General features: G+C 43.5%; 1 protein-coding gene and 1 non-coding gene across 5 annotated transcripts in view; both read right to left on the bottom strand.

Moving 5' to 3' along the window:
- The window catches only part of ZNF385B (zinc finger protein 385B), a 302,949-nt gene extending 276,005 nt beyond the window's left edge, over window positions 1-26,944 (bottom strand). For 2 of the 4 annotated variants that reach the window (XM_078393837.1, XM_072980833.2), the window contains exon 1: window positions 26,821-26,944. The gene's annotated coding sequence lies outside the window, so the exon portion shown is untranslated. Of the gene's footprint in view, window positions 1-26,083; window positions 26,294-26,820 lie in introns of those variants that run through there. The other 2 variants (XM_072980858.2, XM_078393842.1) reach the window with 2 other exon arrangements.
- On the bottom strand, window positions 15,189-15,350 carry LOC140703451 (U1 spliceosomal RNA). Its single transcript, XR_012082842.2, has one exon. It is a non-coding gene; the product is annotated as a U1 spliceosomal RNA (small nuclear RNA).
- Window positions 26,945-27,616: the final 672 nt, after the last annotated feature.

The following is a 27,616-nucleotide window of genomic DNA, read 5'->3' as shown; positions in this document are numbered from 1 at the left end:
AGTCTGAACACAGAAACTTCTGTCGTCACACCGGGATTTAACAGAAAGGATTTTAACCCTTGTATCATCTTGGGTTGGTTGGCTGGCTGCTTGACTGGCTGGTTTTTGGGGAAATCAAACGATTAATTTTGGTACTTTTCCATAAATAGGAACATTATCTTTCACAAGGATTGCACAACTAAAAACTAGAACATTAACCAACCAGTCTCATTTAGATCTTTGTTCAACCTTCTCATTTAAAGTGAAGTCTGAGACCAGAGTCACCTAAGGACTCCCTGTTGCCATACGAACCTACTATGTATGTATTCATGACATTCAATGTTGGAGTCCCTCCTTTAGGTGCCTTCCCCATTCACCCCATTTGCAAACCATGGTTAGCCACCATAGATCATGTTTCTTAATGGTACCATTCTCATTCTGGGACGGTCTCCACAGAGGGATTATTCTGTTACTTACTCTGGACAAAGAGATGTTTGTTTTCTGAAGCCTTTTAAAGTTTGGATCTCATATATAATCTTAATTTTTATGCTACCTATGGGCGTGTTATGACAGGAATCCCTGCATCTTAAACCCATGACAAGCCCTGGATTAGGCCTCTGGGACTCCCATATCCATGGCAACTAGTCTCTGCCATGGAAGTAGACAAACCCAACTATGGGGAAGGGACATGCTTGAGAGACCAACCCTGTGATGAATATTCTAGAATACCTAAGAAGCAGGACAGACTGAGTAAGATGATTTCTGGAGTAGGGTCTACCAGGGAAAAGCAAGATAAAGAGAGACATGTGATTCAGGACGGGGGGGGGGAGGCTCAAGAAGATGTAAAAGGTGAAGTGTCTGAAGAGGAGAAGGAGGAGGACATTAGAGGAGCTTGGGGAGATGTAACGGAGTAGGTGGAAGACAAAGAGAGGGATGAGGACCAGGCAGAAACATAGGACTGGCCCCAGGAGGAGTTGGCCAAACAAGCTCTACAGGCCACCGCTGTCCACGAGACATTCGGCTCAGCGCTGCCACAACAGCCCTTCGGCTTCAGCTGAAACGGGCCTTGGCCCCTCTACCTCCTTCAGCTGCCCTTCAGAGTCTCAGACCAAGCAGCCAAGCAGGTGGAGGCACCAATGCTAGTTTTTGCATCTGCTCCAACTGGAGGATGCTTGGAAGCAGTACATTTGGAGCTTTGCCCGAAAACCATAATGGTTGGGCCAAAAAAGGGGTGGAGGTTAACTGCTTTGTAGGACAGAGAGCAAAGAAAGTAGACTGGGAGATATCAGCTACCAGAGAAACTGGCTGGCCCTCTTAAGCTAAAATTTCCATTCCTGCCATTGTTAGAATAAAAGTTCTTCTTTTAGCAAACCCCACCCTGTTCAGACTGTTATGTCTGACCTTGCTGGATTACTGGGGAGTTCTTTGCACCTGGAAGACTTTGGAGGGGTGTGTGTATAGTATCCCACACTGCTGTATTCGTTCTTTTAAGTTGTTCTTACCCAATTTTTTAATTATTATGTAATTGGTCTTCTACGTTGCATAAATCTACTTACAATTTTGTGGAACAGGGATGCAAATCACTGAAATAAACTTATACAATAAACTTATCAACTTATAAAATAAATTCATTCAATATCGATTATTCAGATTTTTTTTTCTGAAAGAAGGGGAAGGGGAGAGAATGGCAATACATGAAGCTTTCGCTGCCACTGGTATGTACAATGCAAAAGAAAGGCAGAAAAAGGAGGAAGAGAAGAGAAGTAAAACTTCCTGGGAAGAACAACAGTTTTTCCTCTTGGAAAGCAGAAGAACATGGCAAGCCCATTTCCATGCCTTGGAATATACTTCATAGACCTCGGGCTGCTGAGCTTGCTGTTTTAGTTTCGGCGTGTGAGACGGAATTACTGAACTGAGTTTGTGTATGATTTATATTCTTCCACGTTTCTGTTTTGTATCTGAGGCAATATTAACAGAAATATGAACAATTAAAAATCCAGATAGTTCAATTCCATCCCTCTAAATTGTTCTTTCCTTGTAAAATACTCTAACTGTGCCAGTAATTAAATAGCATAATGCTGTGCAGCAGTTTTTTTGTGCCTCTGGTGATTAGATAGTGCAAAAAAATGTATTTATGAATGTTTTTTTAAAAATTAGGTATGTACATAAAAGAATTCAAAAGCAACAATCTCAGCTGAAGCACTATCTAAATGGCTCAATTAAAATTCTGCTCTTTTATTAAATTACTATTCTATAAGCAAAACAAAGGCATCGAACAGATGAAGCACAAATAAAACATCTGCTAGAAAGAAAAACAAGGCATCTAAGTAGAACACGAAACTATTAGAATATAAAATATAATCAAAGAACCCCAGCCTTGAGAAGGCTATATACTCTGGCTCACACTTCTTAATTTCAGGTCAAAGGCTCAAGCTAGATCTTCAGTGATACACAGAAACAGGCTTGGGAACGCTGTTGTTGTTGTGATGTTCCCTCCAACCTATAGAGACCCCATGAATGAGCGTCCTCCAAAATGTCCTGCCCTCAACTACCCTGCTCCGCTCTCGTAAACGAAAGTCTGTGGCTTCCTTTCAGATCAGTCCATCTTGCCTTTGGTCTTCCTCTTCTCCTGCTGAATTCTACCTTTCCCAGCATTATTGTCTTTTCCAGAGAATCCTGCCTTCTGGCTGCCGCTAAAAGCTGAGAGGTGATTTGGGGGAAGGGCATTATTTGCAGAGTGCGTACATGTTATATTCTACCAAGCTGGATCCAACATACTACCACCTTAACAGGATTTTCTGTCAGGAATTTGGGGTGTGGAGATGAGTCCGAGACAAATCAGTCTTCCAGGTCAACAGCAAAAAGACTCGCAGAGACGGTAGATTCCTTCACCAGCGGTGTATTTACAAAATAGGTACAGCAGAATTATTTACATCAGTCAGCAGAGTAAAACACTTATCAATAAAATAAACGGGCAGCACTTCGTGCAGCAACTCTCCCTACAAAGCTCCGTCTTCCACTATAGTGTGCAGCACTTACAGTATATAGTGTGAACAACCAATCATTGGGCACATCACCTGATGTCTTCTCCTAGTCATTATTACATCATGGCCATTACACATTTCAAGGATTGCATCAGCTACCTGTGCTGACCTTGTGGCTGCACACCTGTTATAAAATGGATGCCTAACAGAACCCTCCGGTTCATGAACAAAGAGCAAATTTTCTAATATGGACCACAATATCCTGACAGTACACTGCCACTGCTCTGTGAATTCCCATGGCTGTGCAGGGATTTGAACCCAAGTCTCCGGAGTCCTAGCCCATCCCTCCACCAACTATGTGTGATAAGCGGGACGAGAGCATAGAAGCTCTCGTCGGAGTGCCATCCCCAAGTAAGACCTCCAGAGAGGTACAGACCACTCCACCGCCAACACCTCCCCGGAAAGTACACCAAGGGGTAGACACCCGGGAGCCAGAAACGAATCGGCGGGGCCTGACAATAGCAACCCAGGGAGGAAAAGGGGAGGTCCATGGCAGAGGCGGGAATGGGGATTATAAATAGAGAGCACGATAACATCCCGGGTGGCTGGGAACTCATTTGGGTTGAAGACCCATGGACCGGGAAATGGGAAAAAGGTGAAAGTACCCAGAGAAGAGGCAGACTATTGCCGAACGAAGGGTCTTCCCCAGCGTCCATCATACTGGGGTGAGTCCGAGGCGAGAGAGTGGAGGAGACGCCTGAGGGAAGAGAAGGAAGCCGTGGCTTGGGAATCCGAGGAATGTCAGCCATGGCGAGCCGAGGAGGCATGGAGGATGAGGTACCTCCAGGACCGTGGGGACAACTCGAGAGGGAGAGAGACCTGATATGGAGAGGGGACGAGGATGATGAAACCTCACCATTATTGAGGGACGAAGGAGCCAAAGTGGATGTTCCTGATTATGACCCTTTTGTTGCTGGACCTTGGGACATTCAATCATTGATTCAGAACTTTGGTTGCCCTTGCAAACCCCGTTGGTCTCGCAAGAGAAGTTACAGAACGAATCAAATAAAGATGTTTTACCCTTACCCAAAGAAATAAACACCAGTTTGGATTTCAGTTTGAAAAAGACTTCTGTTGTATTTAACCAAAGGGGAGGGGCAAATACTGAACCTTCACACTACGCCACAGTGGCTCTGCAGTGTACAGAAGAGGAATGCAGGAAGGGATGCTTAGTGTTCCTGAATAGTGAATTTGGCTCTGGTTGCATTACCATAGTGTATTAAAGAAGGCACGTGATTCTGAATGGCATCCTCAAGGAAGACAGTAGCAGGGCTTTGTGACTTTTCCTGATAGCAGACAGACAACACAGAACGTTTCTTTTGCACAAGGATGACCCGAGTCAAGACTGGGAGAAGTAACTACCTTCTATAGCTCTTCTCCTGCATTTTCCTCCCTTAGGTGATGAACAATTTTTACTATTTGTGTAAAGCACATTAGAAACCCTGGGGATTTAAGCGAAGGGCTAAAACCAGGGCACATGTATCATTATTAAATAACATGACCATTCCATGTTTTACAAGGTAAAATAATTAACAAAGTAATGACAAAGGAAAACTAAGTATTTTGCCACCATAAAAAACAATGGGCACCAGCTCAGATGCCTAAACAGGAGTTAGGCAAATTCATATATATTTTAATTGTATATATTAAAATATATACTACATATTTGTGTGTGTGTATAGTATATATATTTGTGTGTGTATAGTATGCATATATGTGTGTGTGTATACACACACACACACACACACACACAGATACATACATACATACATACATACATACATACATACATACATACATACATACATACATACATACATACATATCCACTAAAGTAAGAGGTGTTTTTGAATGAGCAGATGTTGACTGATACTATCCAAAATATACAAGATGTAATATTTTCAGAGTGGTTTACCCCCTCTCCTCAGTCTTTCTTAGTAGCTGGATATTGAACATATATCATGAAGGAGACGGAAAGTGTATCTACTTTGCCTATTACAGCACTTTGATTCCACCCTGTCAAGATTTCACCCTGTGGAATTTTGGGAACTGTTGTTTGACCAATTACTCAAGAGTTCTCTTCCTGAGAGCTTATATGCATTTATTTGAATTGCAGTGCTTATGTAATTCTAGATAATTCTCTAAACTACAGATCCTATGTTCATCTGTTGGAGCCACACCAGTTTAAAACGGTGGCATTTGTGGAGCAGGACAGTATTTGTGGAGTCACAGAACATATCTTTAAAATACACTTTTTAAAAAATATACTATTTTAAAACATTAAGCATATTAATAGTAAAATGAAAGGGGAGAAGACTCACTTTGTATTTACTTGAAAAAAATTAATGGTGGGGAAAGGACCCAAGGAGGATTACAACACTGAAAGACAATATTTAAAGCTAAGGAGCATAAAGAGGCATCTTACATCATTAAAAGGCAGTATTAAAGCTAAGAGCAATAAGTGTACAAACATGAGAAAGAAAGAAAGAAAGAAAGAAAGAAAGAAAGAAAGAAAGAAAAAGAAAGAAAGAAAGAAAGAAAGAAAGAAAGAAAGAAAGAAAACCAAATGCTACTCTGAGAAGTGGAAAACCCAAAAATGGAAAACAAAGGAAGTACTAAAAATCCAGTCAAAGCATACATAACAATCCATCTAAAAATCACACACATCCACCAAAGTACCAACTAAAATGTACAAAAATAGTTTGATCACAGACTCCAGTGAAATACGAAACAACAAGATATGTATGTGCATATACATGGCAGGCAGGAATAGTTTCCTGCTCTGCAAATGTTGTGTCTGCGCACTGCCTTTTCAGCCGTCTCTGTGGAATCAACCATATGCTCCTCCAAAAGTTAGTAAAAGCAAGTTGGCAGAGGAAGGGGGGGGCGTCCCAGAGGAATGATACAACAAAATCACCTTCCATTGCATGCTCCTGAAGATAACTCTGATCAACAGAAGCAGGGGAGATCTTAATGAGGAAACAAAACAAAGCCAAACGTAGTTGCTGCTCCATACCAGCTAAGAATTACTCAAATTATCTCTGATTAACTCTAATTTGAGAAGCAATTGAGGAAAGAAATATATCAGTATTCCAAAAACTCAGTTGAAAGAGCAAAGTCATTGGGGCACTACAGCTGCTGTGCTTTAAGGATTTGGATTAAAAGCCATCATTATCTTTCAGTTAATACTCTCTTCATGGACCAATCAGTGGTCATATGGTGTTTACCAACCCTGAACACTTAAACCCACTTGAACAGCCTTTGTGCTATAATTTGTACCTCAATACAATCAGATTACTTCTAATCTCAATGATTTGTGTCCTTTATGAGGACAGATAAACCCTAATCCTTAGAATCCTAAAGCATTGGTTTCTACTTTTCCATTTTTATGACAGAAGCACGAACAAATATTTCATCCTGACCATGCTGATGATACTCTAATTTTAAGTCCCTCACAGCAGATTTCTGAACAAAGCAATGACAGAAGTGTGTGTTTTGCAAAAGCGACAAGCACTGCAGTGCAATCTGCAGTAAATATTTAAAGACTTTTTTCCAAAAAAAGAGCTTGATATTGTACCAACCAAGATTAGTGCATACATAGTAAAATGGCATTTTGTAGCATGAGTGAAAAAAAACAAAAGGGCAAACAGGGAATACAGATATTTTTGTAGTGCTCCATGTAGAAATGAATATATATTGTCTTGAGGTGGGGATATTTGCATTCATAAATGAATATGAATACAGTATCCCCAGCTGGACCTAATGAGAATCTGGCCCCGGGGACTGGACCATCCATTCACTCATCCTGGCACCATGAAGGTCCCGCTCTTTGCCCCAATTGCACCAGGAGCTCTGCTGTCTCCCTGCTTGGCTGGCCCTCACCCTCTACCTGGAGTGGCCAAACTAGCCAGAAGCCAGCAGAGCTCTGGGCACCATTGGCGAGAAGAGTGGGACCTTTGTGGTGCCAGGATGAGTGAATGGACGGTCCACTCCCTGGGGCCAGATTCTCATTAGGTCCACCTGGGACAGATATTCATATTTGTTTACAATTTCTAGTCTTTTTTTATATAAGAGAATTGATAAGAGAAACTGACAAGATCACCACCTTTTTAGGTTTGTTTTCCAGCCCAGCGTGTTCCTATGGGGCTTGCAGTGCTTTATTTTTATTTTATTTTGGGATTTTTTTGTTTGTTTTTTGTTTTTCTTCTGGAATGGATTAATCTAGTTCAGGGGTCTCAAATATGCAGCCCGGGGGCCATTTGCGGCCTGCCGGATGATAGTTTGTGGTCCCCGCCTTGCCTGCCCCCCCCGAAAGCGCCCACACATCCTCTGCTGTCAAGAGTCAAAAAAAGCCTTGCCTCGCTTGCCGGCTCTCCCCCAAGACAGCGCCTCTTGCACCCTCCATCTGGAACTGCAGCCTGCCAGGCAGCCCACCTGTCTGTTGGCTGGCAGGCTGCAGTTCCGGATGGAGGGTGCAAGAGGCACTGTCTTAGGGGAGATCCGGCGAGCGAGGTGTGCTGCCGGCACTTTTCCTCGAGCGCCCAAGCTGCTGCCGAGGGATGCCTGAGAGTGAAGCTCACTCCCAGCCCGTCCTCAAAGAGCACCTCAAAACTGCCAACAGCAGCTGCCGCCACTGGCATCTCTTCCAGGGAAGCAGCTCTCTGTCGTGCCCTTCCCCCCACTAGGTGGTCGCTGGGGCTCCTTCTCTTCTCTGCTTCTTTGTCCTGCTGCTGCTGGTGGTGGTGGTAATGAAGAAGGAGCCAGAGGAGGTTGTGGCTGGCGCCCCTCCTCCTCCTCCTCGGAGCCCCAGCCGGGCTAAGGAAACTCCTGGCCAGCTTCCTTGGGCTCTTGCTCTGCTTGGCGGAAAATCTGTTGTGGCCCAGCCTCACCCAGACTCTGCCTCCAGCGGCCCCCAGGTAAATTGAGTTTGAGACCCCTGATCTAGTTCCAATGTACAGTATTTCAACACGAAATGGTGCTTTGACTTACGACCATTTCGAGTTATGTCCATCTTCTGAAATGGATTATGGTTGTAAATCAAGGCACCACTGTAACAACATTAATAATCTGGGAACTGTCTGTTGCATCGCCGAAGCCAGGAAAATATGGATATCATCACTCCATCATTCCAGGACTGCAGAGAGCCCAATGAAAAGAGCAGAATATCTTTATTATTTGGGTTCCTAATTCCGTTTTTGCTTTTACCTGGGGTCAGGCATAGAAAGTAGTACAGCTGTATCATCTTTATGCTGGGATCGAAAGGCCTGCCTTGGTTAACGGAAAGAATTTCTCCTAGGGCCCATTTTCTCTCTGAATAGCTGCCCCTCATCAACCAATACACATCCAGTCTCACAGAACTACGTAACTTCAAGGTTCCTGGGGCACTGTGAATGACATGTGTTGATCTATATGAAAGGAAAGCCCTTTAAAATGCTGCATATGCTCAGAAGCACTCTTCTTCATTACTGCTTCTGCATATGCTGACAGCGTAATGAATGAAAACAGGTCTGAGAACATAAAGCATCTAGTTCCACGTACAGTGGACCCTCTACTTACGGAATTAATCCGAATTGGAACGGTGGCTGCAAGTCGAAAAGTCTGTAAGTCGAATCTCCATTGACCTACAATGCATTGAAAACCGATTAATCCCATAACTGGCAGTTTTTATTCTATTTTTGTTCCATTTTGGGTTTTTTTCTGGTCTGTAAGTCAATTCTCCGGCTGCAAGTCAAATCTAAATTTTGCGGCCAGAGAAGTCTGTAACTTGAAAAGTCTGTAAGTCGAGCCGTCTGTAAGTCGAGGGTCCACTGTACATACAACTAGCAAAGGAAACGGCAATATTAATAGTGCTGGACTTTGCAGCAGGACTCTTTAATTACTGCAGAACCAGAAATGAATGTGAGATTGTGGCTTTATGCCTTTTGAACACAGCGTCATTTATGGGAGAAAAGAATCAGCATTCTCTGTATAAGGCATTTAGATTATTCAGTTCCAAAGTAATCAAATGCAAACAAACTACAATCAAGAAGCCACTTGAAGCTCTGTCTCTATGCATCGCACAGTCAACCATGCAGGTCTTTTGTTTTGCTAGCACCTAAGACCTTGATTTTATAATATAATCCAGTGACACAAAGGTCTCAGCTCATAAAAACAAGGTCATAGGAACGGGAATATACATCTCCACAAATAAATTCTGGCAGATAAACTGAAGAGACCAAGGAACGGAACATAAATACAGCTGTGAAAGATACAATTGCCTCTGTTGCAGGTCAAGAGGATTCATGACACTTAAGGGATGGGGCCCTGCTGGCAGAAGGGAAGACATGAAAAGCTCTCCTCCTCTCCCACTCCTGAAAAGACCCTGCAAACATGTCAACAAACCAAAACATTGGTTAGTTCGACCAGTCCCCGGCCAGAAATTATGGGTAGAAAGAAACCTCACCCCTCTGCCATAGAACTAGCATTTGCCAGGAAGAATGTCTGCCAGGAATCTCAAATGTTCATATTAATGAGAACAGCAGGAGGCAGCCATGGTATGCAACAGTGAACACCTTCATTCTGAGATGGTACAGCACTAAAAGGTCTGTGCAGATAAACAGTCCTTGTTAAGTGACAGATGTGCAACTGGCACACTACAGAGCCATCAACAACTCACAAGATCCAGAGGCCAGTGAAATAAGTTCTTCAAGGAATAAGAGACACTTGCTACCTTGTGAGCATGGCTACTAAGAGATAAGTGCAAGGTGCAACTATAGATACCGTTTCTACCTCTTGTTTCTGATCAATGGCTGATCCAGCTGGCAAGTATTTTGGTTCGTTATATTTTTGTTCTTTAAAAGGCCACGTAGGTTAGCTTCCCTGCTTAAACATCCTAAAGCGTTACAACAACGTTGTAGTTCAACAACAGTAAACTATACAGTAAAGGTCTTCATTGACGCTAGCTAAAATGGCTGTAAAAGATAGCTGAACCTTCAACAAATCTCAGAAATGTTCATTTAAGATGACAACGTTGCATTTACAAATTCTAGCTGTAAGAATCACACTTTGCACCTAAGAAGCGTGAAATCATACTCTAGATGGCAGAGCAAAAAGAGCAAAAACTCAGCTCCTTCCTATGTTGCACTTCCACTTTTTGTGTTTCATATTAATGCCTAAAATTCACACTTCTTAATCTTTCCTGTGGAATACAGGCACTCTACATGTCCCTGGAACTTGTGTGTCTTTCTGCAGGGGGCATGTGCCGGCTCCTATTTCCTTTTATAAAAAGAAGTACAAAGGAAGAAACACTATTCCCACTCCAAGTTGCTCTAAGCTAGTGCAGTGGAAAGAAAAATGTCTACTTTGACCATGCAACCTACCGTACTTAGCTCACTTTCAGATAAACTTATGTCCAGTTTAATCCCATTTACCGGTATCTGCAGCTTGCTTCTTCCTGCAGCAAGCAAAATATCTGCTTTGGTCATAGAATCTACTTATCTTACACATCTGCAGAAGCAACCTATAATTTTAGGGAGACCGGCAGAGTTCATGCATTGACTGCAGTCACAATGCAAGGACAAAAGTATTTTTAAATCTCTCTTCTGTGACTCAACAGTTTTACTGTAAATTCTGTAATTGTTACACTCGTGGTTGACTTCTGAATGTATAGTTGCTGCATAGATCTTGGAGATTAAAGCAAGGCAAGTTAAGGAAGGGGCGGTGATGATTTGGCTGTCCACGTTTTGGCCTAGAACTCCAGTCAAATCCATCCAACATTGCCAATGGTAAGGCACTGTGGAGATTGTAGTGCAAAACATCTGGAGGGTCAAATGTTCCTAAGACCTGGTTTTAGCAACTTCAATTGATGAAACCAAACGAACAAAAAGATCGGCAAATGTTTGCTATGTTTACAAATTCTTCACATCAATGATATAATTCCAGATACTGATAGTCTGGTCACATAAACAGGACATACACGGATGTTCCCTGCAACAGTCCAAATTTGTCAGAGATCATGTCTGTATGTTCCATTTGTGCCATACAAAACTTGAGATGAATCTGTGTAAGAGAGAGGGTTAAGCAGTATATGTCCCACTTCTTTTGTAGAACAATCCCCCACAAGGTGAAAGATGACCTTACAGCATATGATTCTCTTCCCATATCCTGAATTTAGCCTTCATTGATTTGTGGTTGATCACTGAAAGATAACTACAGGCTTAATTTGCAAGGTTGGTTGGTGGGGCATGGATCTCTGAGGAAATTATGTGTCTTCTGGGAAATCCCACTGTGGAAAGGGAAACTGGTTAATGGGAGAGAACTCACCTTCCCTTGCCTCCAGTTAAACCCGCAGCCTTTCAAAGAGGACGCCCGCATGGTGAAATGGTTTCTCTGTAAGAGCAGGGCTGGGGAGACTCGGGTTTAATCACCATTCAGTTAGGAGGCTCACTGGGTGACCTTAGGCCAGTCATTCTTTCAACCTAACCTCTCACTCATATGACTGCTGGCAGGAGAAAATGGAGATGCCGCCTCGAGTTCCTTAAGAAAAGGTACGGTGTAAATCAAATGAGTTGTGGCATGCCACCATTATCACGAAGAAATGTTTAACACATCTTCTGTTGAGGATACCGTAATTTATAAACCAAACCAGGAAAAAAAAATCACCTGGATTGAAAAATATTCCTGTGATACAGAATACAAAATGACCTGGCAACAGCTATCCAGAGCTCAGCCTACACTTTCCCCACAGGGTAACTACTTTGGTGGGAGAAAGTGTTCCTTTAACATGCCTGTCACTGATGCTTCAACGCTACAAGTCATCCCCACTGCAGGTACCTAGGAAAGTAGGGAACTGCCATCTCTTGCAGTTCAGCTGTTGGTCCACCTAGCTTAATATTGCCCACACTGGCTTGCAAAAGCTCTTGCGATATCTTGTAAGACTCCCACTCCGTTTTAGCAGCAGAAGCCAGTTTTGAGCCTTTGGTGTTTTCACATCCAAAGTAGAACACATATACACATTATTCCACGGGGCCAAGCTAGACATTAAAGGTAATTAGCAGATATTCTTCATGACTGATTAATCACCCTTGCAAACAAACCCAGCTCCAATGCCTGATCGCAAAACAAAATGGTGTAATAAAGCTTTCACTGTAACATCAGACATTTTTTTCATTACTTCGGGAATTTCTTCTCCTAACAATGGCTTTACGCAGCACATAGTTTAGCCCTGAGCGATGGCCCTTCCCTGAGAGCTGCCAGAACACCAGTGAAACTCCCCACTTGTCACGGCCTCAACAGAGGAGTCCTCCAGCAAGGGCAAGCCTGAGGAACTGGATGCTCCAAAGCCTGATGGGGTAGACGACCTTCTTGACCTTGGAGATCCTGAACACTCAAGAGAAGCAGGAATCTGAGCCTGCAGATCCTGCACCTTCAGCTACCTATGAGCCAGAGCCTATGAAGGATGGAGGCTCAGGATCTAAGTCTAAGTAGGAGGTGAGATGACCTCTCAGCTTCTGGAAGTGAAGAAAGCTGAAGACATGAGCCCAGTTTTGAAGCCTCAATGGATTGTGATCTGCTGTAGGGAAGGTCTCTTCACGAGTAAGTGGCCTCCTCATTAATAGCCTCTTTTTCCCAGAGAGGCTCAGGAGCCAAACGCTGTGGTGGGCTCTTCTCCTGCCACTTGAACACTTGGAGCTGTGTGCTGGGTGGGGCTCCAGCAGCACTGCTAGGAAACCATCTTCAGTGGGACCTGGAAGCAACTTGTCCCACAGCCTCTGTCTAGCTCCTGTGTGCCTGGATCTATTGTTCTGGATTGCCTGGACCTTGTTTGGTCATTCTGGACTGCTTCTTGGACTATGACTTTGGATTTTCCTGCCTGGGTGTCTGCTACAGTGTGCTTATAGTTCCTGCTTCACCATTTCCTTGGTCTGTGAGCAGCTTCACTTGCTAGTGTGGACTAGGACAGTGCTTGATAATTTCTTCTGTTATTCTTGTGGTCATGTGGAGTACCGGTGGTCTCAAAACAGAATTTAGAACACATTAAATTTTCCTATTAAAATACAAGCCCCCGCTCCAAAAAAAAGAAAAAAGAAAAAAGAAAAAAAAAGAAAGAAAAAAAAGAATCTCATATTTAGAAATTTAGATGATTCAGAAGCATAAGCTGGACCATCTTGTCTTCTCTGTGGGAGATGCTGACTTCTACTTCCTTTTCTCTCGGCATACTACAGTATCCTCCAATTTAGTTGGAGGTGTGAGCTCATTCTAGCTTTCCACTTCATTAAGCCAGAGATCATTTTTTTAAAAAACATAGGCACTGTAAGGCTATAAATCATGTAAGACAGAATGAGAACTAATTAAAGGGTCAGCTAAGCACATCATTTTGAATAGCTATGCATCTGAAAAATAACCAAAATGTACAATATATTACAGAAAGTACTGCATTGTTGAGAAGAATGTTCGAGCAAGGTATTCTTTGTGCAGAGAATTCGTATGTTAAGCAGCAGACAATATAAAACATATCAACCCTATTCAGGGTTTCACCTCATAAAATGAAATAAAATTGAGAACCAACTTCTTGCTACATGCAGCTACTTCCCTTTCCAATAAGCCTTGTGACGCCAATAAGAATAAACCCTAAATAACAACACACACTGACTGATCTATCCACCATAACAAGGAACCCAAAATAACAGAACCCCAGTTTTCCTATGTACCCAAATCTTAGACCCATGACTCAGCTGTATCCCTGACTAAAGTGGGCCAAGATAAGGCCCACCAGTGCTCACGCCATCTCCCTGCTTTCCATCCTCTCCATCTGAAGAGAAGAGAGATGGTTGGGGGCAGAACAAGGAGGAGAAAGTACGGGTGTGGGAGAAGAGAGAGACAAGAGAATCTAAGAGAGATGGACAAGTACAGTAATTAAAAAAAATAAAAGTTGGCCCTATCACCACAGCTTGAGTAATGGAGTGATTGGTTCAGCTTTTAGCCAAGCTGCCCTGCTTTTATTTACAAAAGTCTCTTCCTTCTTCAGGATCTGGACTGGAATAGATAAGCAAAAATTCAAGCTAGGCCCATGCCATGCTCTGCCACTGCCCAGCTATTCCCCCAATGCAATTCCCATACATTGCATGGTTTTCAAAAAGCCCAAATCACCCACCCCCAAAGCACATTTCACCAGAAAAGAAAAGTAGAGGGATCCATGCTCCCTGACTCAAGGAGTTGGCTCTCTACAGTGCTGGCTCTTTTTCTTGAATGCTGGCATCAAGGAGAGATTCTTGGACCCAAACCTTTATGGCAAAGATTGTCTCTGAGGTCATGGTTTACTTACCAAGTATAGTTTTATTTAGTGATCTACAGAAAAAGATAAAGAATAAGGTCATTTTTGACTCAAGGCAGTCACCTGATCAGTCTTCTGCTCTTTGATAAGTAATACATTATTCTGACATATCTGCATATGTTAGCTTAAATTAACATAGGCAGTTTAAAAGCAGAAATGTCCTTTGTGATGATTTTTTTGTTCCTCTGTGCCCTCTATTATTGTGTGTCTGTCCTTTTCAGTAATGCAGCAGAGGCCAACCTCAGCTTGAAGATTACTGCACGTCCCTGGTATGGGTAAAAAGATCACTATCATACATCATCTAAAATGATGAATAAAGAAATCCTATTTAAGTTTTACTTTAGAAATATATAGTGAACTAACTTGTATACACTTTTTATAGCAGAATAGTTTTGTTATCTTAAAAGTCTGAAAATCTCAGAATACAGTGGTGCCTCGGGGGACGATTAATCTGCAAGACGATGGTTTTTTTCAATTGCTGTGGCATTTTGCAAGACTATGTTTTCTATGGAGGATTTTCACAAGACAATGTTTTGGTGTGTGTTTTGCAAGATGGTTTTCCCCCATTGGAATACATTAATTACATAAGATCTACTTTTTTATCCCAAAAAAGTGGGTCAGAAAGTATATGCTGTTGACTTTCCAAGATCTGCCTCCTGGAAAGCCAACAGCATACACTTTGTCCCCCACTTTTTGGGGATAAAAAGGTAGGTCTTATGTAATTAATGTATTGCAATGGAGAAAAAACCATCTTGCAAAGCATCACCAATGGAACTATGGCTGCAAATTTAAATGATACAGGATGGTGAAAATATGTAGCCAGGAACCAAAGAATAAAGAGATTCTAAAAGCACCAGGGAAATAAAAAATGCAATCACCCATTAAAATAATTTATGCAGTTGAGTTCCCCACATCTGGGGAAATCCTAAAGATCAACACACCCAAAATGCAATGGATGAGTCTCACCCGGGAAAACCACTATCTTGACCATGGTGTTTTCCCTGCAAAGTATCAATTGGAGTGGCCCGTGCACCTCGTACCCCCTTCTGTGCCGTCCCCCCAAGTCATGATGACCCCCTGTCTGCACCTCCTGCTCAGTATAGGGCTGCACAGCCCCAGTCCTGCCAGAGGCCATGAGAGCTCCTCAGTGTTTTGGGGCACCCCGCGGGACCGGAGCTAGGTGTTCCTCCCACAATCCTCTAGTGCACAGGTATTAGCATAAGATATTAGCATAGTTCAACAAGCTTGCTATAGAGCTAACAATAATCCTGACTGATAGAACTGAAATGCTCAGATTAGTTCACAAGTACTTACAAACCTCAGCAGCTCCAGTTTTCTAACGCATTTGCATGTTAATGTGTTGTTTATAGAAGCCACAGTCAGTTTTTGAACTGATGCTTAAGAAACATCACAGCTCTGTGTAGAATGTGTAACAACACTGTTAAGACTACATGCTATAAGTTTAATAAGCTGTAGGTTCTTTTAAACTCAAGTAACAATCATGATAGAAATTCTGATGAAACATTCCATGCCTTAGGAAAACTGACAATAAAAAAAATACAAAAATTAATGGACCTGATTAATTACTTTAAGGGTTGTTTTGCTAGTGCAAGTAAGTACATAATACAGACTTCACAAGCACAAAGAATCCTCTGTGTGTTTGTTTATGTTTGTTTGTGTTTAGGCAGACATATCACAGCTAAACTATCTGTTCCTTATCACTCCATTACGGTACTCTCCTTTTCCCCCAGCTACTGAAATTAAAATTTATATATTTTCCTATTTTTAGAGGAACTTCAATCTGCTACTTTGAAGCTGATGTTAAAATGCAATTTTAACTCAGCAAAACAAAATCAAACATCGCAAGGAAATACTGAAAATATTCCTCACATTCTATTTTTTTTAATTCCTAGAGTGATTCACCGAAAATTGTTTTAAGCCCCACTCAGCTGAGAGAGTTCAATCTGTGTTTAACTCCTTCCCACACAAACACAAGAATGGATGAGACGGTGCCCCAAAGAGTAATTTAGGAATAGCAGCCTTATATGCCAAGGCAGTGGGATATTTGCTCAGATCTACAGATATGAGCAAAGTTATTTCAGTTCTTTCCACCTTCCATGCATTCCAACACTGTGCTGAGAACACTCGCTTCACAAGCTCAGATGCGCATGAGACCAAAGATCAGAAATGGGACCCTTTGGGACTGCAGTTCCCAGAATCCCCCAGCCAACATGGGAGTTGCAATCCAGAATTTTTTTACTGTTTCCAAACTATGGATGAGACACTGACTGCACACTGGACATCTCCTCCAAAATCAGAATGAAAAAGATGGGCAAGCCAAAGGGATGGGAATCCGGTAGCTAGATAGCTCTTTTGCTAGATTGTTCTTCTGCAAATAAACTTCACTGAAAAATCAAATTTTATATGTGTTGTAAGTTCTTTTCCCGATAATCCACCACTCAGCCTTTTTTTGAGATGCAACTAGTGTTGATGGCCAAACATTAAACTTACTTCCATGGTAGCTTAGGTTTCGGAACTAAACACCCATCGATTTGCTGATAATGCTCAGATCTGTTTTAATGCCTCCAGTCTCCCAGCAGCTGCAAGACTTGAATGCAATTATTAATTCTTTAAGTATTCTGTCTATGAGAGAGAAACACTAAAAATACAAAATGGTTTACCTGCCTTTTTCATCTTCATCTTAGAACTGCAGAGCTGGAAGGCGCCCTATGGATCGTCGAGTCCCACCCCTGTCAAGGAGGCCTAGTAGGAGGAATCAAACTCCCAAACTCAGCTCCTTGTCACCTAGTCCAAATCTCCATTCCTTCAAGAGAACTTGTGGTGATTGTGCTATTTATTTATTTATTTATTTATTTATTTATTTATTTATTTATTTATTTATTTATTTATTTATTTATTTATTTATTTATTTTGATTGTGCTATTTTATTTATTTATTTATTTATTTATTTATTTATTTATTTATTTATTTATTTATTTATTTATTTATTTATATCCCGCCCATCTGGTCTGGTCGACCACTCTGGGCGGCTTCCAATAGACCATTAGCACGGTGGCTGCATGAAACTTTCTAGATATATTTTTAACAAATATTTTTAGATCACATGTTCAGAAATGGTCACCTGGTCTGGTCCAAAAGGCTTGAGACAGGCTGCTGACGGGGCCCAGTTATAACTCACTTGTTATATCAGCTCCACTGCCTTGCTGGACCATTTCCAAGCGCAGTTCAAAGGGCTGGTTATGACCTATCAAGGCCTACACAGTTTGGATCCAGGCTACTCAAAGGACAGCATCTCTTCATATGAACCTCCAGTTTTAAAATCATTGGGGGATGCAGTTCTCTCAGTTCCACAACCCTCACAGTCATGTCTGGTGAAGGCGGTGGGGGGGGGCGGCTTTCCAGCAGTTGCATCTAGGCCAGGCTTGTCCAACCTTGGCCCTCCAGATGTTCTTGGACTTCAACTCCCAGAAGTCTTCAGCACCACCTCTGCTGGCCAGCACCACCTCTGCTGGCCAGGATTTCTGGGAGTTGAAGTCCAAGAACATCTGGAGGGCCAAGGTTGGACAAGCCTGATCTAGGCTATGGAATTTTCTTCCAAGTGATGCTAGGTTTGCCTCTCATTTCTGACTTTCCACCAGTAGAGAATGGCTGTTCTCTTCATCCAAACTTCTGTCCACTGATCAGCAGCAAAGACAGCTTTTTAAAGGGGATGCTCAACTTTTCTTTTCTCCTTTAAAACTTTTTTTAATCTGTGTATGTCTTTTTTCTTTGCTGTTTTTATTTTTAAGTCTAACAGTCTTTCAACATCATTACAAGTTTCATAAATTTTTAATATTTTTTATTTTTAAGCTGTCTTGAGTACCTGAACTGGGGGAAAGCTGTAATATAAATAAAATAAAGTACCGATTGACTAAAGACGTATTTGCTTGAAATGTTCAGGAAGCAAAACCTACCCAACTGATGTAAATGCATCCTAAAGGTATCAACAAAAGTACAAGGCAACATAAGCATGAAAACGATGCTGGGACTGTGACACCTTTCTTTTCTTCTGAATAAATAAACACTGGCCTTATCTTTGCAACTCAACTAGAGTGTGTTGGAGTTAACCTTCTACTGAACTTTGGTACCCAATTACATGCAGCTATTAGCTAACTTCTCCAAGATAAAGATCCCCACTAACACTTCAATGCATTCATCTTACAGCTTCACAAACACTGTAAGATTGTGTAATCTTCAAAACGGTACTCCTTTTGGACTGTTAACTGAACTAAAGACTGCAACACATCACTGAAAAATCCAGCACCTTCACTTAAAGACACAATTTTTACTAAAGCACCCTTTAAGACTGAACTACGATTTCCTGTCCATCAAACCATAACTCCGGGCTGTTTCATCCTTGCTATTCTTAATCAAGGGTTGGAGGGATGGAAACAAATGTGACCAAAGCACCCAGGTTAGAAGCAGAGGTGAAGAATGTAAAGAGCCTATGAGCATGTAGATTCCTCAATGTGTTATCTGGAAGAAGAGTCAGCTTGCACAGTCCTAGAGGGTCACTGGAAGAAGGTAGTAGTAAACCACTTCAGAGTACTTAATGCCTAAGAAAGGACGACAAGGGTCACTATAAGTCAGACTCAACGTGATGGCACATAATTATCATTTAGAGCAGTGGTCCTCAACCTTGGGCCTCCAGATGTTCTTGGACTTCAACTCCCAGAAATCCTGGCCAGTAGAGGTGGTGGTGAAGGCTTCTGGGAGTTGTAGTTCAACAACATCTGGAGGCCCAACATTGAGGACCACTGATTTAGAGAATCCTTATGCTACTGTTGTCCTACGTGCAAAGCATAAGATGAGACGTTTACATTTATGAAGTGAAAATCTGAAGGTCTGTTACACTGTCTGCAAACAATCTGCTTGAAGTAGTACTTTAGGGTACATGCGGGTGGATCACAGCGACAAAATACTGTCGTAGGAGTATAGGAATATGCTTTATAATGAGCTGGGGCTTGGGTCCATTTAGCTGGACCAAAGTTATCAACTTTGATCTGGAGTGGCTCTCTATGGTTTCAGAGACGATTCTTTCCCAACCCTACCCAGGAAACACCTGCTATTTACTAAAGCCCCCACCCCAAGTACAAACCAATCCTGGCCCTGTGTAGACTCTGAAATCAAATGAGATCAATGTGTCCAGAGCAGTACAAGTTATGGATTGAATCAACTGGCCCAAATGACACCTTCTCAAGATGGCCTGCCTGCAAGCTGAAAGTGATGTTTTTTTTCCCCTATGTAATGATCAAAACCCAACCCCAAACCAGAGAAATAAAAAGAGTTGCAACTGTCATAATACTATATCTACAACTGAAATAACCACATTCTTCCCCGGATTACTTATGCCCCATCTATCCACTTTCATGTTTTCCTTTGTCTATTTCAGGTAGCAAATTCATTTGGAGAAAGACTCCAGGGTGTCTAGAAGAAAATAATAATAATTGTGTGTCATCAAGTCAGTTCTGACTTAACCAGACGAAGAGATAGCAAAACTTGGGAAGGTTACAAGGATTAAAAATGGAAGTCAACATTGTCTGAATCCCTGCGAAATTCCATAAATAAACCAGATCGGCTGCATGGTAAGTAACTTAAGGGGAAGCACATCTGATCTTCTTTAAATGGAATGTGAAGAGATGCCAACATACAAATTGTAATATACCTTCCTACAAGAATCATCATCATCATAGGCATCCTTCAGTCTCGAGAGACTATGGTATCGTGCTCTGCATGGAGGACTTGGAACAGCATCTAGTGTGGCTGAGAAGGCCAGTTCGAGAGTGACAATCCCTTCCACACTTAGGACAAGTACAATCTGTACCCCGTCTAGCTCCCTGGTTTTGCTGCTTTCGGGACTGCCTCTTTGCCTCGGCCTGCTGGGCAAGAGTCTCTTCAAATTGGGAGAGGCCGTGATGCACTGCATGCCTCCAGGCTGAACGCTCAGATGTCAGGGTTTCCCATCTGTTGAGATCCATTTCCAAGGCCTTCAAATCCCACTTGCAGATATCCTTGTATCGCAGCTGTGGTCTCCCTCTGGGGCGATTTCCCTGCACTAGTTCTCCATACAGGAGATCCTTTGGAATCCAACCATCAGCCATTCTCACAACATGCCCGAGCCAACGTAGACGTTGCTGTTTCAGTAGTGTATACATGATAAAAATTCCAGCTCGATCTAGGACTACACTATTTGGAACTTTGTCCTGCCAGGTGATAACAAAAATACGTGAGAGGCAGCGCATATGGAATGTGTTCAGCTTTCTCTCCTGCCGTGCATGAAGGGTCCAGGACTCACTGCAGTTTTTTGCACTCTCCTCTTTCATCCTCATTAGTAGGTTCTTTAATTCTTCATCACTTTCTGCCATCAGAGTGGTATCATCTGCATATCGGAGGTTGCTGATATTTCTCCCGGCAGTTTTAATTCCGGCTTGGGATTCCTCCAGTCCGGCCTTTCACATGATGTATTCTGCATATAAGTTAAATAAGCAGGGAGACAATATACAACCTTGTCTTACACCTTTCCCAATTTTGAACCAATCAGTTGTTCCATATCCAGTTCTAACTGTTCCTTCCTGTCCCACGTATAGGTTTCTCAGGAGATAGATAAGGAGATAGATAAGGAGATAGATAAAGTCCCCATTAAGGACTTGCCATAGTTTGCTGTGGTCAACACAGTCAAAGGCTTTTGCGTAGTCAATGAAGCAGAAGTAGATGTTTTTCTTGGACTCTTTGGCTTTCTCCATAATCCAGCGCATGTTAGCAATTTGGTCTCTAGTTCCTCTGCCTCTTCAGAATCCAGCTTGTACTTCTGGGAGTTCTCAGTCCAGATACAGTACTGCTGAAGCCTACCTTGGAGGACTTTGAGCATAACCTTACTAGTGTGTGAAATGAGTGCAATTGTACAGTAGTTGGAGCATTCTTTGGCACTGCCCTTCTTTGGGATTGGGATGTAGACTGATCTTTTCCAGTCCTCTGGCCACTGTTGAGTTTTCCAAACTTGCCGGCATATTGAGTATAGCACCTTAACAGTGTCATCTTTGAAGATTTTAAATAGTTCAAATGGAATGCCATCACCTCCACTGGCCTTGTTGTTAGCCAGGCTTTCTAAGGCCCACTTGACTTCACTCTCCAGGATGTCTGGCTCAAGGTCAGCAACCACAGTATCTGGGCTGTCCAGGAGGACATCCAAATCTTTATGGTATAATTCCTCTGTGTATTCTTGCCACCTCTTCTTGATATCTTCTGCTTCTGTGAGGTCTCTCCCATTTTTCTCCTTTATCATGTCCATCTTTGCACAAAATGTTCCTTTAATATCTCCAATTTTCCTGAACAGATCTCTGGTTTTTCCTTTTCTATTATTTTCCTCTATATCTTTGCATTGTTCATTTAAGAAGGCCCTCTTGTCCTTCCTTGCTATTCTTTGGAAGTCTGTGTTCAGTTTCCCTATCTCCCTTGCACTTTGTTTCTCTTCTCTGCTCTGCTATTTCTAAGGCCTCGTTGGACAGCCACTTTGCTTTCTTTCATTTCCTTTTCTTTGGGATGGTTTTCGTTGCTGCCTCCTGTACAATGTTACAAGCCTCTATCCAAAGTTCTTCAAGCATTCTGTCCACCAAATCTAGTTCCTTAAATCTATTCTTCACTTCCACTATGTATTCATAAGGGATTTGGTTTAGATTATACCTAGATCACTCAATAGCCTCTTGTAAAAAATGTGCACGGCACTTTGTGGATGAATTTCGATGATAAAGGGGTCAGGAAACTCATCAAGGCAAAGGTAGTGGTGAACATCTCATTTTGATGGGGATGGAGAAGAAGGAGATGGTAAGACTTTTTTTCTTGTATCCTATTGACTCAATTACCAGCATGTTGCTGGAGCATCTGGTGAGGTCTCAGCAACAGGGATTTTTTTTGAGGATTTATCTAGGTCAGTTCCAATATGATTTCCATATCGCTTAGATTAGAGAGTCTGTCTGGGTTACTGCTTGGTGTATGGATGCTGAAAACTGGATGAGGGAGTCTGTCCCCTCAGTTCTGTTGGATGTATCTTTTTTCTATGCCAGTGATCATGGCTCCCTTCTGGGTCATCTGGAATGTTATCTGGAGGTCCTGTTTTACAACAGCTTAATTCCTTCTGGGACAGGCAAGTTCAGAAGGTAGTATATGAGGATGCAGACAAACCAGAACAAAGTCAGAGGGCAGCAACAAGGGATTGGAAAACTAGCCCTGTGAGGATAGACTGAAAGAACTAGGCTTGTTTAGCCTTGAGAAAAGAAGACTGAGGGGAGATAGGATAGCACTTTTCAACAACTTGATAGGGGAGGTGCAGGATCTGTCCTCAGTCATTCCAGAATGCAGGACATGTAATAACAGGCTCAAGTTACAAGAAGCCAGATTTTGGGTGAATATCAAGAAAAACTTCCTGATTCTTAGAACAGTACAACAATAGAATCAATTACCTCAGGAGATACTGAGCATTAGAGGCATTCAAGAGAAAATTAGACAGCTATCTGTCAGATATACTTTGGATTCTTGCATTGAGCAGGAGATTGGACTCGATGGCCTTAGAGTTTTTTTTCCAAATCCACTATTCTGTGGTTCAATTATTCTAAGAAACTCCACTTTAATGCTGTAGATACTGGTGTCACGGCTCCTTTTTTCTCCCATGCCACTTATAAAAACTTGAAACCACAAGAAAATCTCACTCAGGTTTGAGGATTTAATGCCACCAGTACAATGATTACACCCAACTCTACCTCTTCCATTTAAATCCAAGGAAACTGTTCTCCCATGTCTGATATTGGTAGTGGACGTGATGAGGATGAAAAAATTGGCATGCAGTCCAGACAAGATAAGAGGACAGTAGAAAGATATACATATTAGAAAACAGAAGGAGAATCACTCTCCTTGAAGTGGGTAGGTGGATTCTAGGATTCAGTCACTTATTTGGTTTTCTGAGTGACCAGGAGTGTAGTTGTATACTTAAAGCTAGTGCAACAGTTGCACATACTTGTGGTGGTGTCCCAAAAATGACCACCAAAAATATTTTTAACTATATGGACACTTTAATGGACAGCTGTTAACAGGCTAGTCATAAGGAGTGTCTTGTCAACAACAGCTGTGCTATCTAGTGATCTGTTCCCAGATACAAGTCTAGTGCTAGACTTCTTCTATAAAGCCCTACTCAACCTGGAATTAGGCTGCTTTGAAGACCATTCTACTTCCAACATGACTGTTGGTGTTACAACCTTCAGAGGAAGCCAATTCCACCAACAGCAGAGGCATGCCTGGTGGGAGCAGAGGGCAGGGCTTTCCTGATTGGCTGTTCTCAAGCTCCTGTTACAGGGAGTGTAGGCTGATCTTTCACTCTCATCCTTCCATCAGTATGCAAAACCTTTTTTTATTCAGATAGGCCTTTGACACATAGGCTGTGGTGTTACAGAAGGGGTTTTGGCCACCTGGTCACTGGAATTTATTTATTTTTTATTTATTTTTGTTATTTCCATTTTTGATAGAAAGATGGGAAAGAAAGAAAGAAAATAAACACGTGAACTATTGGAAAATGCTGCTCCAAATTTCTGTGACACACTTTGATCATTTTGTTAAAGGAAGCTTTATCTCAGAGGGCTTGTGAATATTAAGAAGGCGACACCTTCAAATGAGTCATAACTAGTTTGTTTCAGGTCAGGAACAAGTGCTTGCAGAAGTAACAGGGAACAAAACACAGGAATTACAGAACCACTACATTATATATATGAAGGCAAGGCGTATTACTCTGTAGTGGCTTCTATAGGCTCTGCCACTTCTCTCAATCCACGCATGGTGGAGACAACCAGCTTAGATAATATAGTTCAGCAGCTGGAGCACTTAGTCCTCTTACCTCCCCACTGATGGCAACAGCAGTGGGTACCAAGGAGTGGTAGCTGAAGGTGCTCTCTTCCTTTCTTCCTTGCACAGGGAGTGGGGCTCAGCATAGAGGGCAGCAGCCAATTGGGGCTAGCCCAGGAAATGGTGCCTGGCTGCATGCTCAAATTGGTGGAACACCCCTGCATCAGCTGGCCTCCTTATTTCCCAGCTCCTTGGGATATCCTGAGTTCCAGACTGTCATTTTTACCTGTCAGGTTTTCACTAATAATGCACTTTTCCTAGTTCCCTTTGCTCAGTTGTTCATTCTGAAAATGTTTACATTTTTTTCTCAGATGACTGTATTATTGCTTGACCCTTAGTCATTCATATATGTCTGAGATTAGTATGCTTAGATGATTGTTCAAAGAGTGCTATTAAAATGCCCTGTAATTTCTTCATATATTCCTAGCAAAATTCTATCTTTAAATACCAAGACTGTCTCTTTCTGAATCAAGCATGTGTATTTTTAAAAAACACTATAACATATCTTTAGCATAATAGATGGGATACAGTAGTTATAACTAAACATGATTACATAATAGCACCAGCCAGAGACTGGGAGAGGGTCAACCTAAATACCCTCTACTAATTAAGTAACAGCTATGATGGAAGAAGAGCCTGTACACTTATTACTTCTTTCAGCAATTAACTAAAGTGGAGTCTGAAGGACCATGTGTTACTAGCCAGATGTTTTCTAAGCAGGGATCCGGGGACAGCATGCTGTAGCACCTTTTATCCCATACTTTGAGCTTCTTCCCTTCAGACCTAAAGCATTCACCCCAGGAATCCTAAAATACAGTATTTGATCTGCAGATCAGTAGGCATCCGGCAAAGAAAACGTATTTTGATCAATTAAATCACATAAACCAAGTCACATTATATATTGATAATGTTTAGAAAAATCAGCAATCATTTACTTGTGGACTCCTGTGTACAACCCTAGATAACTATTTTATTACCTAATTCATACATCTCATGGCTTCCAAGAGAATTTTAAACAAAAAGTATTGTTTAAATACAGAAAAACAATTTCTAAATTTATCCTGAACTTGTTGTGAACAAATAGCCGAGTGCCGGCACTTACTTTATAGAATTGATTGTATGGTAACAAATTCCCAACACACATACACATAATCACTTTCAGACCTTTCTTGACAACACAGCTCCCTTTGGTGTGCGGGGAGGGAAATAATGGGATGGGGAGCTGGCGTGTGTATGAGTGCATTTTAGAAGATTAGAAGGCACTGTTATAGGATAATCCTGTCCAGAACTAGCTGCTGCTTCAGCCCTTCCTGAAGCCTGTTTCGGTTTCTGAGTACTTTTTTCCTTGTCAAAACTGTCCTATCATACAAACTATCACCCACTTTCCTATTTGCTTCTTTGTCACCACCTAGCAGGCTAAGGAGAAAGGTAGGGGGGAAAAAAACTATTTTAAATAAACAGAGAAGGCATTCTGATGAGCACCACCAACCAAGGGTGCTCAAACCCCTTCCCGTTTGGCCTCTCCTTGAGTGGGACCTGTCTCGGCAGAGTCCCATCTCTCTGGTCCTCCCGCACCGCTCTTCTTCTTCTTCTCTGACCCCATCCAGAGAAAAACCTGGTTCCATGAACCCGACACCTAAAAGCATCAGCACCCAGGGCAAAGACCACCCAGGGGTGCCCCCTCGGAGCTGTCGCTGGAGCCCCTGCCCTCCCGCCAACGCTGTGGGCCTTGAAAACACGCGCGCGCGCGCTCACACACACACACACAAACACGCACAAACTCCATGCTTCGTAATTAGCTCACCAGGGATGATTCCTTAAAGTAGGCTAATTCCTCCTTTGCCGAGGAAGTTCCCCCCCCCCTTTCCGCGAACGGCGGGAGCTTTTCTTCCGAAAGTCAAGCGAGGCGAAAAGGCGAGCCGCGCGGTCCGTCCCACCAACACCGGGCGCGAGAGCCGGCTCTCCAGAGAGCCTTTCCTCCCGGGCAGCCAGCCGCGCCCCCCCCCACACACTCACTCACTCACTCACTCACTCACGCCCTTGCTGCGGCCGCCAGGACCGCGCCGCCCGCCTCCCGCCGCGCGGATGCGCTCTCGACCCGACTTCAGGAACGGGGCGCGCGGCCAGTCCCGCGCCTGCCTCGAGCGAGACAGGGCTGCGATGCCAAGCAAGCGGGCGGGAGGGAAGGAAGAGAAGAGGGGTTGGGGGGGAGGGAAAGGAGGACGAGGAGGGCTGGCTGGCACGTGCAGAGCCCGCGGGGCAGCGCGCCCCGGCAGGGCAGGGCAGGGCAGGGCAGGGGCAGGGCCCCCGAGGTGCAGCCCGCCGGGATGCCCCGCGCCAAGCTTCGAAGGGGCGCCTCGCCGGCTAGGCAAGCTCGCGGCGCGCTTCTCCTCTCCGTCCCTCGCCCGGTCTCTGCCTCCCTTCTCAGACCGACGACGAAGACCGACTTGACGGCACCTCCAGGAGCCGCTCAAACTTCGCGCGCGCCCCTGCCCAGCGCCGGGGCTTCAAGGGATTCGGCTCGCCCGCCCGCCTTCTTACCTCGACCGAGAGTCCCCGAGAAGGCGCGTGCGCTCCCCCGTCGGGGGGCCCCCCTCAATCCGGCCGCCTGGCGCTTCTTCGCCACCCGCAGCTTCTTCCCCGGAGGCCCCCCCACCGGCTCCGGCTCGCCAGCTTGGGACACCCAAGGAGCGCGCCAGCTGCCTGCCTCCCTCCCTGCGCATGCGCTCCGCTTGGCCCTGAACGACCCCCTCCCAGGTGAAGCGCCCCCCCCACACCCGGAGCGTGTGTGTGTGTGTGCGCGCACCTCTCTGTGTGCCTCTCAGGAGCACGCGCCGGCAAGGGGGAAGGGCAGCCTCCCGTTGTTGGCGACACCTGGTTCCGGACGACCTCGGAGCTGGCAGAAGCGGCAAACTTCTCCTGATGCACCTGATGGGGTGGATTTCACCCCTTGGCCTGAAAACCCGGTGGGTGGGTCCCCCCAGGGGTGGTTGCCTTCCATTCCCCTTTCAGCGCTTGCCAACAGAGTCGGTGGCCAGGAACGATCGGAGTCGGACTCCCAGCATCCTCTGGAGGGCTACACGCGCACCACCCTGGATCTACGGCATCGGAAAATAGCTGGTGTGAAGACACTACACGTGTGTTGCCCAGGAAGAGAGCAGTCGTTTTCGTGCTCCCGGTTCGAACTGAAGAAGGAAACAGGCCCACCTGCACTCACATGGTGGTGGTGGTGGTGGGGAGACAGATGGTTTCATGGGGGGCAGTTAAAAACTTCCTGAGAAAAGGGGGGGGGTCACGCACAGGCTAATAAATTTGTCTCCACCCTCGCGGTTCTTCA

The sequence above is a fragment of the Pogona vitticeps genome, chromosome 1, assembly GCF_051106095.1.
Source record: "Pogona vitticeps strain Pit_001003342236 chromosome 1, PviZW2.1, whole genome shotgun sequence".
NCBI lineage: Eukaryota > Metazoa > Chordata > Lepidosauria > Squamata > Agamidae > Pogona > Pogona vitticeps.
The sequence above is the reverse complement of the archived record's forward strand: the minus strand, read 5'-3'. Positions and strand labels throughout refer to the sequence as shown.